The sequence below is a fragment of the Oncorhynchus mykiss genome, chromosome 10 (assembly GCF_057628025.1).
Source record: "Oncorhynchus mykiss isolate SJ-2025 chromosome 10, ASM5762802v1, whole genome shotgun sequence".
In the NCBI taxonomy this organism is placed as follows: Eukaryota; Metazoa; Chordata; class Actinopteri; order Salmoniformes; family Salmonidae; genus Oncorhynchus; species Oncorhynchus mykiss.
Genome location: NC_143031.1, coordinates 30104136 through 30117515, shown reverse-complemented (window position 1 = coordinate 30117515; position 13380 = coordinate 30104136). Strand labels below are relative to the sequence as shown.

The following is a 13380-nucleotide window of genomic DNA, read 5'->3' as shown; positions in this document are numbered from 1 at the left end:
CAGGGCATAATGTGCAGACAGGGGTATGGTGGGGTGCGGGTACAGCGGAGGTAAGCCCAGGCACTGGGTGATGATAAGAGAGGTTGTATCTCTGGACATGCTGGTTATAATGGGTGAGGTTACCGCATGTGTGGGAAGTGGGACAAAGGAGGTATCAGAGGTGTGAGGAGTGGAACTTGGGGCTCCATTGTAAACTAAAACAATGATAACTGACCTGAACAACAGTTTAAAAGGCATATTGATATTTGAGAGATACATACAGCAAGGCATAAAGTAATCGCAGGTCTTGATGGGAGAGCTTGCTAAAACAACAGGTGAGACAACAGCTAGTCAGCTAACACAACAACAGCAGGTAAAATGGCGATGACTAGGCAGAGAGGGTCGGATTAACTACACACAGAGACTGAGTTCGCGGCTGGGGCCGACAGATAAAACATAAATAAACAGAATGGAGTACCGTGTTTAATGGACAGTCCAACAGGCATCAGCTATGTAGCCAAGTGATCATAGTGTCCAGGGGGCAGCAGTAGATGGAACAGGGAAGCCGCCACTACGCTAGCACGCGGGCGACACAGCGTTTAAAGTTAGTACCCCGGGGGTGGTAGGGGGAGGTCTGCTCAGACGGAGGCCGGTTGAAGGCACAGCGAATGGAGTATTCGTCGGCAGACCAGTCGTGGTGGTGCGGCGGGGGACCGTGACGACAGAGAATCTAAGCCAGATGGCGAAAGAGGTATTGTAGAATTTAATTTGCTAGCAGGGAGATGTGCCCGGCTCACGGCTAACTGGTGCTAGCTTCGTGGCAGTGGCGTTAGCCAAGGTCCAGAGTTTACAGCAAGGATCCGGTGGAGTATTGGGCTCTAGCCGTGTATGAGTGGGGTTCGGGTGAACAGCTGAGTAGGCCGGGAGGTGGGCCTCAGGGATAGCTTCGGTACTGGGTGCAAGCTAGCTGTGAAGATCAGAAGTAGTGGTCCTGGGATTACGGCAGGAATCCGGCGTTGTTGTGGAGAGACAGTTCGATACTGATAGACTGGCGAGTATTATCCAGGCTAAAAACAGGGCTGGCTGTGCAGAAGGTAAAAGCCGCTAGCAGTGGCTAACAATGACTAAACAGCTTGTAGCTAATTAGCTGGTTAGCTTCTGGAGGTTCTTGAATGTATTCTCAAATTAAAAATAATACCGGAATGCCGGAATGTATAATCGAATTAAAAATCGAAAAGAGATTGAAAATAAATATGGGTCCAGTGAGTGGTTGGGCTGGCTGGGGACACGGCGATTCAGACAGTTAGCAGGCCTGTGCTAACAAGCTAACAGTTAGTAGGCCAGGGCATATGAATTATGATAATGCAGAAGCGCGGAGGAAGTTGTATACATAGTTTCCCACGTTTGGTTTTTGTGTTTTAAAAGCGTTCCAAAATTAGGTGGATAGCAGAGCCGTTTCTACACACCCACTCCCCCATAGACAGGTTTGTTGTTTAGCAACAAAACTGAAGCATGCACTACTATGGGGCAAAACATGGGGGTTGGCTAAGACTTGACACCATGCAAGCTATATTTCGTCTCCAATGTTTATTGAATACGTAAATACATTTGCAAAATTAGCACTTGTCTCAAATGCATTGTTACAGTTGTTGGTTGGTCATCCTGGCCATCCAGAATCACAATGACAGGCTAGCTTCTGCCCCATGGAAGCACGCACATCGTTTTCATAACGTTGTCAGCTAACCCATCTATACTCCGGGCTGCGGCTACCCCCTCCTCCATATACATGGATATGTGCAATTGGTTTACTCATCAACCCGGAATTCACATTTCGATTCATGCCAATTGGATCTCGTTCGAATAGGAAGCCTCAGCCAGTCTGACCAATCAAACAGCTTTCTGCAAAGTAAAAAGCCAGATGCATGAGGTCGAGCTTTTGTTACCTTGCCAAACCTGTCACTGGTTTGTGCAAGTTAAACACTAATAATACCCTGATGTGTAGAGGGACAACTAAATGCTGGATTGTCGAGAGAGATTATATTCATGCTAAACTGTGAGACAGTCACAATACTGAGTGTCTGTCTATGAAAATGAGGAACAGTAGCCCTATCAGAAAAAAATACCTGCTAAAATGATAACAGTTTCTGACATCACATCCAAACCACTCCTTGACTGTCAGATCAATCTGAATATGGTGGCATTGACACATCCGACCCCCGTCTTGTTTTGTTCTTGCCACTGTTAGCTATGTCAGGTGCTTCTCCAGTCTCTCTCAGCCTCCACCTCATAGAGACAGACCGAACATAGAAATTATTAACCCTTTTATCTTTTTTTATATATTTAACTAGGCAAGTCAGTTAAGAACAAATTCTAATTTACAATGGCTGCCTGCCCCGGCCAAACCTGGACAACGCTGGGCCAATTGTACACCACACTATCTGATTCTCAATCACGGCCGGAGGTGTGACGCCTCTTGCAATGAGATGCAGTGTCTTAGACCACTGTGCCACTCTGGAGCCCTTGCATGGCTACTGGATGATTCAGTCCTATCAAAGCAGCACAGCAATTGGGCAACACACTGCATAACTTTACTGTAAGCACAACAAATTCGACCTGGCCCACCCACCAGCAGCAGCAGGCTGTCCAAATGCAGAAAGTTGGCAATCAATTAATTATCCATCTCCCCAGAGAAGAACACACCCGCTATTCGCCCCTGGCTGAGATGACAATATTTTGAGGTGGTGGTAGGCTTGTAAACTACATAGTTGACTCTTTATTCAGTGAACTGAAAATCAACCTTTGTGTAATTCAAAACAATTAGCTAGTTAATGCCACAATAAAGAAAATATAATGTTCATATTCTAACAAATTGATTATAGTCGATAACTACAGTACATTAGCTAGCTAAATGTTCGACAAAATGGTTAGGTAAAATAATGTATAGCGAATTAATTTGAGGATAAAGAAATCCGTTATAATCCGTTCAATTATAATAGATTTAGCATCAACATTAGACGAGATAAAATGCTGGCTAGTTGACACATTCAGTAGAGAAAACTGAAGTATCGAACGTAATGCCAAAATTCAGCTACCACTAACCTTGAATTAAGAGTTATTTAAACAAGGGAATAACGTTTAATCAAATTTTTGTAAGTGCAATATCGATAGCCAGCTTGTTCGCTTGCCCAAGATGTACTCTTAAAGGATCCTACTGTATAGTTTTACAACTTAAGGTCCAATGACTCGTATGTGTAATGGACCCGAGAGTCATGATCAAGGGCTAGCTTGTTAGCATGCTAACTCGTAGCTAGCTACCTGGATAGCAGGCTAACTAATGAAACACAAAGCTAGCAGCTTGTTAGCTAACGTTGACTCCTTTGTTGCCGTCTCTGCTTTGCACACATTTACGACAAGTAATCATCTTCCAGCGTGATGAACTAAATCAGATATTAGGTAGAAATACTTACTCTCCATGTACCTCCTCAAAAGGCATTGCTTAAAACATCGCCATGGTTTAAAATTCAAATAGAGATTTGTTTTGCTATTTGTTGTTACTCTGCGTTGCCGAATCACTGCTGCTGCTGTCTGCGGCAGAAACTTCCAACGCATGCGCAGGATTTCTCAGCACCGAGCCAAGTCGGTCTTCTTGACTGAAGTTTTCCCCTAAGACCAGTTTGGTTCATTTTCCTAAATAATGATTAAGGTTTTCATAAGGTTAGGCATAGCTGGTCATAGAACTGTGGTCGGTGACAACGTTTAACCGGGCAAAGTCCCAAGAAAAGAATGAGAGAAATATCATCGATTAATAAACTCATTAAATGCATTGCTCTACATAATAACATTTCCAGAATTGAATTGATATCCTTCATTACTGTGACAATAACAAAGGTGGTGATCATTATCATATTGATGGCGATATTGAATGCATAACATATTGGTGCACAATATATGTTAAATAAAAAATAAATAAAAATATGACCGGGCAAAAGTTTAATATTAATATTACAAATATTTTTATATTTCTACATTTGCAAGACTAGAAAACAGTTCATTGCTTATCACAGTAATTCAAAGTGTGTATATGTACACATAATCCAGTGTCCACTTCATTCACCTCCCTAAAATATAGCCGGGGACTATAATTCAGGCTAATTTAAATCCGTTTTACCTCATTTCTACCAGCGTGTCACATGCGCAACCGGCTTCATCAAAAAGTGCATTGACGACATTGTCCTCACAGTGACCGTACGTACATATCCCATCCAGAAGCCATGGATTACAGACAACATCCGTACCGAGCTAAATGCTAGAGCTACTGCTTTCAAGGAGCGGGAGACTAATCCTTATAAGAAATCCCACTATGGCCTCAGATGAACCATCAAACAGGTAAAGCGTCAATACAGGACTAAGATTGAATCCTACTACACCGGCTCTGACGCTCGTCGGATGTGGCAGGGCTTTAAAACTATTACAGACTACAAAGGGAAACCTAGCCGCGAGCTGCCCAGTGACGCAAGCCTACCAGATGAGCTAAATGTCTTTTATGCTCGCTTCGAGGCAAGAAACACTGATGCATGCATGAGAGCACCAGCTGTTCAGAATGACTGTGTGATCACGATATCCATAGCCAATGTGAGCAAGACCTTTAAACAGGTCAACATTCACAAAGCCGTGGGGCCAAACATATTACCAGGGCGTGTACTCAAAGCATGCCCGACCAACTGGCAAGTGTCTTCACTGACATTTTTACCCTCTCCCTGACCGAGTCTGTAATACCTACATGTTTCAAACAGACCACCATAGTCCCTGTGCCCAAGAAAGCGAAGGTAACCTGCCTAAATGATTACCGCCCCGTAAAGTGCTTTGAAAGGCTGGTCATGGCTCACATCAACAGCATCCTCCCGGATACCGTAGACCCATTCCAATTCGCATACTGCTCCAACAGATCCACAGATGACGCAATCTAAAATTGCACTCCACACTGCCCTTTCCCACCTGGACAAAAGGAACACCTATGTGAGAATGCTGTTCATTGACTACAGCTAAGTGTTCAACACCATAGTGCCCACAAAGCTCATCACTAAGCTAAGGACCCTGGGACTAAACACCTCCCTCTGCAACTGGATCCTGGACTTCCTGACGGCCCGCCCCCCAGGTGGTAAGTGTAGGCAACAACACATCTGCCACGATGATCCTCAACACTGAGGCCCCTCCTGTACTCCCTGTTCACCCACAACTGCGTGGCCAAGCCCGACTCCAATACCATCATTAAGTTTGCTGACGACACAGTGGTAGGCCTGATTACCGACATCGATGAGACAGCCTATAGGAAGGAGGTCAGAGACCTGGCAGTGTGGTACCAGGACAACAACCTCTCAATGTGACCAAGACAAAGGAGCTGATTGTGGACTTAAGGAAAAAGAGGGCCGAACAGGCCCCATTAACATCGACAGGGCTGAAGTGGAGGGGTTCGAGAGTTTCACGTTCCTTGGTGTCCACATCACCAACATACTATCATGGTTCAAACACACCAAGACAGTTGTGAAAAGAACACAACAACACCTTTACCCCCTCAGGAGACTGAAATTATTTGGCATGGGTCCCCAGATCCTCAAAAAGTTCCACAGCTGCACCATCGGGAGCATCTTGACCGGTTGCATCACGGCAAGCGGTACCGGAGCACCAAGTCTAGGACCAAAAGGCTCCTTAACAACTTCTACCCCCCAAGCCATAAGACTGCTGAACATTTAATCTAATGTCCACCCAGACTATTTACATTGACTCCCCCCTCCTTTGTTTTTACACTGCTGCTACTCTCTGTATATTATCTATACATAGTCACTTTACAAATTACCTTGACTAACCTGTACCCCCACAGCACATTGACTCCGTACCGTAAATATTTTCTTAACTCTATTTCTTCAACTGCATTATTGGTTAAGGGCTTGTAAGTAAGCATTTCACGGTAATTACCTGTTGTATTCGGCGCATGTGACAAATAACATTTGATTTGATTGACTTGATTTGAGTATAGATACTATTTTGAGGCTTGAGGAAAATGACAGTCATACATTGAGATAATGTTGTCGTGACGTTGTATTAGTTAATGTGACGACTGTTGCTTATCGAATGATTACAAGTTTCAAATTGTGTGATTAACTGAATCAAGCAATTATTAACTCATTAGCCTGGGGCACCATGGGAAAACTAGTTTTTATTGAGTTTCTATTTCCCAAATTAACTCAAACAATATCAGAATATCGATTTTACAACAGCCGCTAATTAACCAGTTGCCTCTACCAATCTCGTTCTGAACGTCGTATAGCCCGTGAATCTGCACGGACCCGGGTCTCACCAATGAATTCGTACCACACCAATCTTAGTTTAATATTTATTTACTAAAAAGCTAAAAATATGATTAGACAAAATACATTATAGACTATAACACGATAGCGCGTGTTACCCACAATGGGGATTTCAAAAGAGAGAGAAAAAATAAAGTACACGAGAAATATACATCAATATATTCTTTTTTTCTATTTTTTATTTTTTTGAATTTTAGCCCTTTTTCTCCCCAATTTCGTATCCAATTGTTGTAGTAGCTACTATCTTGTCTCATCGCTACAACACGAAGGTTGAAAGTCATGCGTCCTCCGATACACAACCAACCAAGCCACTGCTTCTTTAACACAGCGCACATCCAACCCGGAAGCCAGCCGCACCAATGCGCCGGAGGAAACACTGTGCACCTGGCCACCTTGGTTAGCGTACACTGCGCCCAGCCCGCCACAGGAGTCGCTGGTGCGCGATGAGACAAGGACACCCCTACCGACCAAGCCCTCCCTAACCCGGGCGACGCTAGGCCAATTGTGCGTCGCTCCACGGACCACCCGGTCGCGGCCGGTTACGACAGAGCCTGGCACAGCTGGCGCTGCAGTACAGCGCCCTTAACCACTGCGCCACCCGGGAGGCCCCAGCTATGCTATTCTAACCCTAGCCTTGCCCCAAAGTGCCGCTCTTATGGGTCAGAATATAATGATGTAATTACGTGGGGATAATCTCCGAGGATTCTCTGCATGGACCGTTCAGCTGTTCGATGACGCACTTCTCCTGCGCACCTCCCTGCTCGTCCTCCCGATGTCAGTGTCCTTTTGGCTGAGGAGTCTGTTCCCTCACCCTTTGCTCTGGAAGGGGTCTTCTGAGGACAGATGGCTCTGTAGCTCAGAGCTCACAGCATAGGAATGAAACCCTTTAGATACCACGGTTCGATGGGAGATGGAGGCTAGGTGGTTTGACTTGAATTTACCCGCTTAGACACAGATACTCATCCGTAGCTTGGGTAGAAAATTTCTTTGTCCTCAAACTTGCGTTGCGTTCTGGGTTCGTTGACTTTTTAGACCTTGCTGCAGCTGGGGTCACGTAGTCTCCCTGTAAATTCTATACTCACAGGTTTTATACCCTTGGGTCAGAAGTGGGCGTAACCGCCTTTAGGGCAATTCTCTGGGCGTACCAAGTTAATGAGGCAAGGTCTAGATTTTATTCAAATCTAATTTTAGACAACTAATTTAACATTTCATCTTCCCCAAAACATTCTCTTTGATTTGGATATTTTCCATACAACGTACAATGTATAAACATCAAACATATACTAGGAAAACTCTTCACATTACAATGTTTTCGTAATAACGTCATCTATTAACCTTTAATAACAAAACAAAAATGACATACATTTTCATATTCCATCTATCGTCATGACCACCATTGTGGCTGACGGAAACCATTGTTCCAAAGTCCCTTTATTTCATGTTTAATGTTCTGAGGCTGGTTCTCCATAGTAACAGGACAAAGGAATTTGTCAGTGGCCTGAGATTTACCAGGGGCGTGAGGGATCATAAAACCCCCCACATCTTCAGACCCCTAGATCTCTCCTCCTCTGTTGGGGTTGAGAGATAATCTGTAGGGTTGTGGTCTCCTGTAAAATGACCTGGTCAGGACAGTCATGATAATGTACTATATCATTCCCTTATATTATAGTATATACCATGTCTGCATGCCAGGTATTTAGAAGCAGGTAATTATATATCTGTGAGACAGGAATGAATATATCTTTGCTGGGAAAAATACAAAACAAGTTACAAACAGGTAGGCAAAGTTTAAAAAAATATATCTTAAAATGGTGATTTGAATCAGCAATACTACTGTACCATGAATGATAATATGATATACAGTTGAAGACGGAAGTTTACATACATTTAGGTTGGAGTCATTAAAACTCGTTTTTCAACCACTCCACAACTTTCTTGTTAACAAACTATAGTTTTGGCAAGTCGGTTAGGACATCTACTTTGTGCATGACACAAGTACTTTTTCCATCAATTGTTTACAGACAGATTATTTCACTTATAATTCATGGTATCACAATTCCAGTGGGTCAGAAGTTTACATACACTAAGTTGACTGTGCCTTTAAACAACATGGACAATTCCAGAAAATTATGTCATGCCTTTAGAAGCTTCTGATAGGCTAATTGACATCATTTGAGTCAATTGGAGGTACCACGTTCATCTGTACAAACAATAATAGTACACAAGTATAAACACCACGGGGCCACACAGCCGTCATACCGCTCAGGAAGGAGACGCGTTCTGTCTCCTAGAGAAGAACGTACTTTGGTGCAAAAAGTGCAAATCAATCCCAGAACAACAGAAAAGGACCTTGTGAAGATGCTGGAGGAAACAGGTACAAAAGTATCTATATCCACAGTAAAACGAGTCCTATATCGACATAATCTGAAAGGCCGCTCAGCTAGGAAGAAGCCACTGCTCCAAAACCGCCATAAAAAAGCCAGACTATGGTTTGCAACTGCACATGGGGACAAAGATTGTACTTTTTCGAGAAATGTCCTCTGGTCTGATGAAATAAAAATATAACTGTTTGGCATCATTATGTTTGGAGGACAAAGGGGGAGGCTTGCAAGCCGAAGAACACCATCCCAAATGTGATGTTGTGTTGTGGGGGTGCTTTGCTGCAGGAGGGACTTGTGCACTTCACAAAATAGATGGCATCATGAGGGAGGAAAATTATGTGGCTATATTGAAGCAACATCTCAAAACATCAGTGAGGAAGTTAAAGCTTGGTCGCAAATGGGTCTTCCAAATGGACAATGACCCCAAGCATACTTCCAAAGTTGTGGCAAAATGGCTTAAGGACAACAAAGTCAAGGTATTGGAGTGGCCATCACAAAGCTCTGACCTCAATCCCATAGAAAATGTGTGGGCAGAACTGAAAAAGCGTGTGCGAGCAAGGAGGCCTACAAACCTGACTCAGTTACACCAGCTCTGTCAGGAGGAATGGGCCAAAGTTCACCCAACTTATTGTGGGAAGATTGTGGAAGGCTACCTGAAACATTTGACCCAAGTTAAACAATTTAAAGGCAATGCTACCAAATACTAATTGAGTGAATGTAAACTTCTGACCCACTGGGAATGTGATGAAAGAAATAAAAGCTGAAATAAATCATTCTCTCTACTATTATTTTCACATTTTTAAAATAAAGTGGTGATCCTAACTGACCTAAGACAGGGAATGTTTACTAGGATTAAATGTCAGGAATTGTGAATAACTGAGTTTAAATGTATCTGGCGAAGGTGTATGTAATCTTCCGACTTCAACTGTAACTGATTGAGACATCATTTGTCATTATACAATACATGGAAATTACTTGGTTATCATCGCGACCAGACCATTACAATGACCCAAGACAAATCCTGCCTGGCCTGCAAGTGTTACTGCACCCAAATCCCAACATGAAGTGAGGGGGGCAGGGGGAGAGCTCTGTCTGAAAGCCCAATCACAGTGACTTCATCTGGGGATGGGAAAGTAACAGCACAGCAGTGGGCACATCAGGCCATAATACAAAGTTAATGACGCAGAATGGTGTCTTTTCTCCTGCCCCAGAATAATGTCAATACAGGATGTTTAGGAAAGCTGTACCTAATTACGCTTTTTAAATTCACCGCCGACATGATTGATGATTTCAAAGGGAGGCATAATCGATCCACTTTACAGACAAGTCATATTGATTGCAAGTCTAGATTGTCATTGGAGAGAGAGAGAAAAAGTTAGTCAGAGGGACTCTACAATCAGAGAATCTTTGTGACCTGGTGGGTGTTTCTTAAAAAGCATTTTGATGAAGGCCTTATAGAGGATGTGGCAGCTGTGCAGCTGCTGTATTGTGTTACTGACTGCAATCATCTGTAATGGATTGGTGAATGCTCGGTTGCATTGGCAAACCCTGCCTGCCTTCTCCCACAGCTATCTCTTGACGTGCTCATGTCTCATGCTTATTATTTCATAAACTTTGTTATTCCTCGCCAGCAGCAAGGTTGACAGCATCACTCTAGCAGCTGCCTGTTAAGGCACATCTAGTTAGTCTGACTGCTATAGGAGATGCTGGGTAAATTTGACGTGACAGGAGTTACTTTCTGCCTGGAGTCAACATAGATGAGCAAGAGGAATGGAATTCACTGTATGTTTTGGGGGATGTTACTGGCTTCATTGTTACTGACAATTAAGAAACATTACTGCTATCAAACATCACAGATGCAAGATAGAGAATAGAATGAATTGGAAATTAACCAGATCAGAGAAGAGATCTTCTATGACAGTATTCCATTTCCACTTGACAAGGGCACTTTAAATGGCAACATGGGCTCTACAATAATTTATGATTAAATGGTTTGCAGGCACAGCCATTTTGTTCTTTTTGGAGAGAGCCCTTTCCCTTTTTGAAGGCCAATGTTAATGCAGTCATAGAAAGAACTCTGATGCACTCCCACGTGAAATGGCCATGTGAGGAAAGCCCTGAGGGAGCAAAGGCCTTGAATAAATGTGTGCATGTGTGCGTGTGTGTGTGTGTGTGTGTGTGTGTGTGTGTGTGTGTGTGTGTGTGTGTGTGTGTGTGTGTGTGTGTGTGTGTGTGTGTGTGTGCATGAGTTTTTGAAAGCTCGTGAGAGAGAGCTCAGTTCCAACATACTGATCCTCAAATATCCTTCAGTTTCTAGTTCCACTGAAAGTCTGTCTATTCCACAGTGAGTGTCTGCTAAAGGCTATGTTTTTGTTGCTCCCTCTTTTTCTGCACAACTTTTAGAGTTGGATGACGACAGATTGTGAGCTACCTGATATCCTACATCATCCTCCCCAGTGGAGGTGTTTGTTACATCCTGAGGGAGTCCTGGAAGACTAACAAGCAGACGGCATATTTGATGGACTATGAGGAAAACATCTGCTCTCTCTTGCTTTATTTGCGAGGAAGGAGACTGAAAACAACATAATAAAATAGAACAAATCAATCGATCAACTACATATGCACTCCCTTATCCTTAAATTAACCTTAGAGCAGACTTATAATGTATGATCAGATCCAATTTTTGTCAAGTTCTTGTTGTGAATTAGTAAGTAAGGACATTTAGGCACCGTTGCTGCGTATTCCTCAGGATAACATGTTGCTAAAGCCCAGGGTGTTTCGACTGCAGTGTTTTCCAAAACTGTGGTGCATGTGGGTACCCCCGGGGATAAACAAGTCAGCGCCAAGGGGTACGTAAAATAGCCTACGGGGACTGACAATCTGTAATGGCAGACTTGTCTGTTGCTTATTTTTCATGTATATTATTAAACCATTTTTCTCAGTGTGATGATCCATAGGCCTATTTCATAAAAAAAAGCTAAAGTTAATTTACTTTCAGTTGAGTATTAACAATGTTTGTACCATGTTTTGTGCTGCTACCATGTTGTTTTGCTACCGTGTTGTTGTCATGTTGTGTTGCTACCATGCTGTGTTGTCATGTGTTGCTGCCTTGCTACGTTGTTGTCTTAGGTCTATCTTTATGTAGTGTTGTGTTGTCTCTCTTGTCGTGATGTGTGTTTTTTCCTATAGGAGGTCTTTTGCCTTTTGGTAGGCCGTCATTGTAAATAAGAATTGGTTCTTTACTGACTTGCCTAGTTAAATAATGGTTAAATAAAAAATAAATACATTTGCCAGAGATAAGCAGCAAAGAGATTGCTATTATGGCCAATAGCAATGACTTAGAAGACACATTATTTATCATGGATGTAATGCAGAGAGCTGGTAGTTGCTCCTTCTCAGGTGCAGCACTTTACAGTTTTAAAATCCCTCTCAAACTGAAGACAGCTTTAAATTGTTTGTGATGTGTCAGCTATTGATTGCATATTTCTACATGATGTGGTTTTCTATAATGTGATCCAACATTCAGTGGTTCCATTGGGTTTGAGACTGAGAGTATTTGACAGGAGATGGCATCAGAAGTCAAGCAATAAAGATCAATGGCGTTTCCTCCTCTTGTTCGCTAGGGGGCGGTAAAGCCAATAGTTCGCCACAACACCCAAGCAGAACCTCTTCCACAGACAAAACCACTCTTTTGTTTATCCATCATGGCTGCCCCCCTAAGTGCAATATGAACGTAAACAATCATGCCATGAAGTAACCTTGCGTTTCGGATAGTGTCACCGAAATATGTTGGAATTTAATCGATAACTCGGCAAGATAAGTTTATATCAAAAATGGCTTTCCGTGTGAGCATCTCGATTTTCCGAAAATCTGTATATTTTCCGAGAGTTTCTTTCAACATATCTGCGCCACTGTTAAATGTGTCACAGTTTCTCCGAACGGGTCAGTCATCTTCTACCTTATCTGTTTAGCTTTCTCTCAAATTAATAAGCGATCATATAAATGTAATAGCTTTTCCACCAACCAGAAATATATTTTATTTTGTCTGAAATAATACATTAAATGGAATGGTTCTACAATAATGAGATTTTCTTGACAGCCATGCCTTATCCAGCTAGCTATTTATTTCATGTTGAGGAAATAACTCCATTGATGTCAGGTTACATACATTTCATTTAGCTATAATTATAATATATATTTTTATCTGATTCCTACGACATTGTAAACTAGGCACAGCCGTTGCATCAGTTACCTGGCAGGGATACGCAGTGATGATGATATTCTCGATGTCTCTTTCTGTTGCTTTGGTTTAGGATGGGCTGCCCGTTGTCCAGGGACCAATAATGGACAGGGTTTTCGCTTCACCCCCGCCTGTTTTATTACATCGGATGCGTTTTTGGGCAGACTGGCGAAAGGCAAAGCGGCAGAGACAGATGACAGTCTTTATCACTATCCAGCCTCAGTTCCGCCGAACAGCGTTAATCTGCTGCTGCTTCGGAAAACAAAAGAGGGTTACCTCCGGGCATGGTAGTACAGTTGCTCTGTATGTAAATGCTGCGCACTGAATGTGCAGACTATAGTATGAATATTATTATGTTCCTGAATTCTGTAGATCTGTTTTATGTACCTCATATTTTACTCATATTTCTGATGTC

At 42.7% G+C, this 13380-nt stretch overlaps 1 protein-coding gene across 2 annotated transcripts in view; it reads right to left on the bottom strand.

The window, feature by feature from the left end:
* Positions 1 to 13320, bottom strand: part of LOC110533619 (protein FAM222B) — a 59359-nt gene extending 46039 nt beyond the window's left edge. Inside the window, exon 1 of one of the 2 annotated variants that reach the window (XM_021618019.3) lies at positions 12978 to 13320. The gene's annotated coding sequence lies outside the window, so the exon portion shown is untranslated. Of the gene's footprint in view, positions 1 to 3446; positions 3598 to 12977 lie in introns of those variants that run through there. The other variant, XM_021618018.3, reaches the window with a different exon arrangement.
* Between the last annotated feature and the right edge of the window lie 60 nt (positions 13321 to 13380).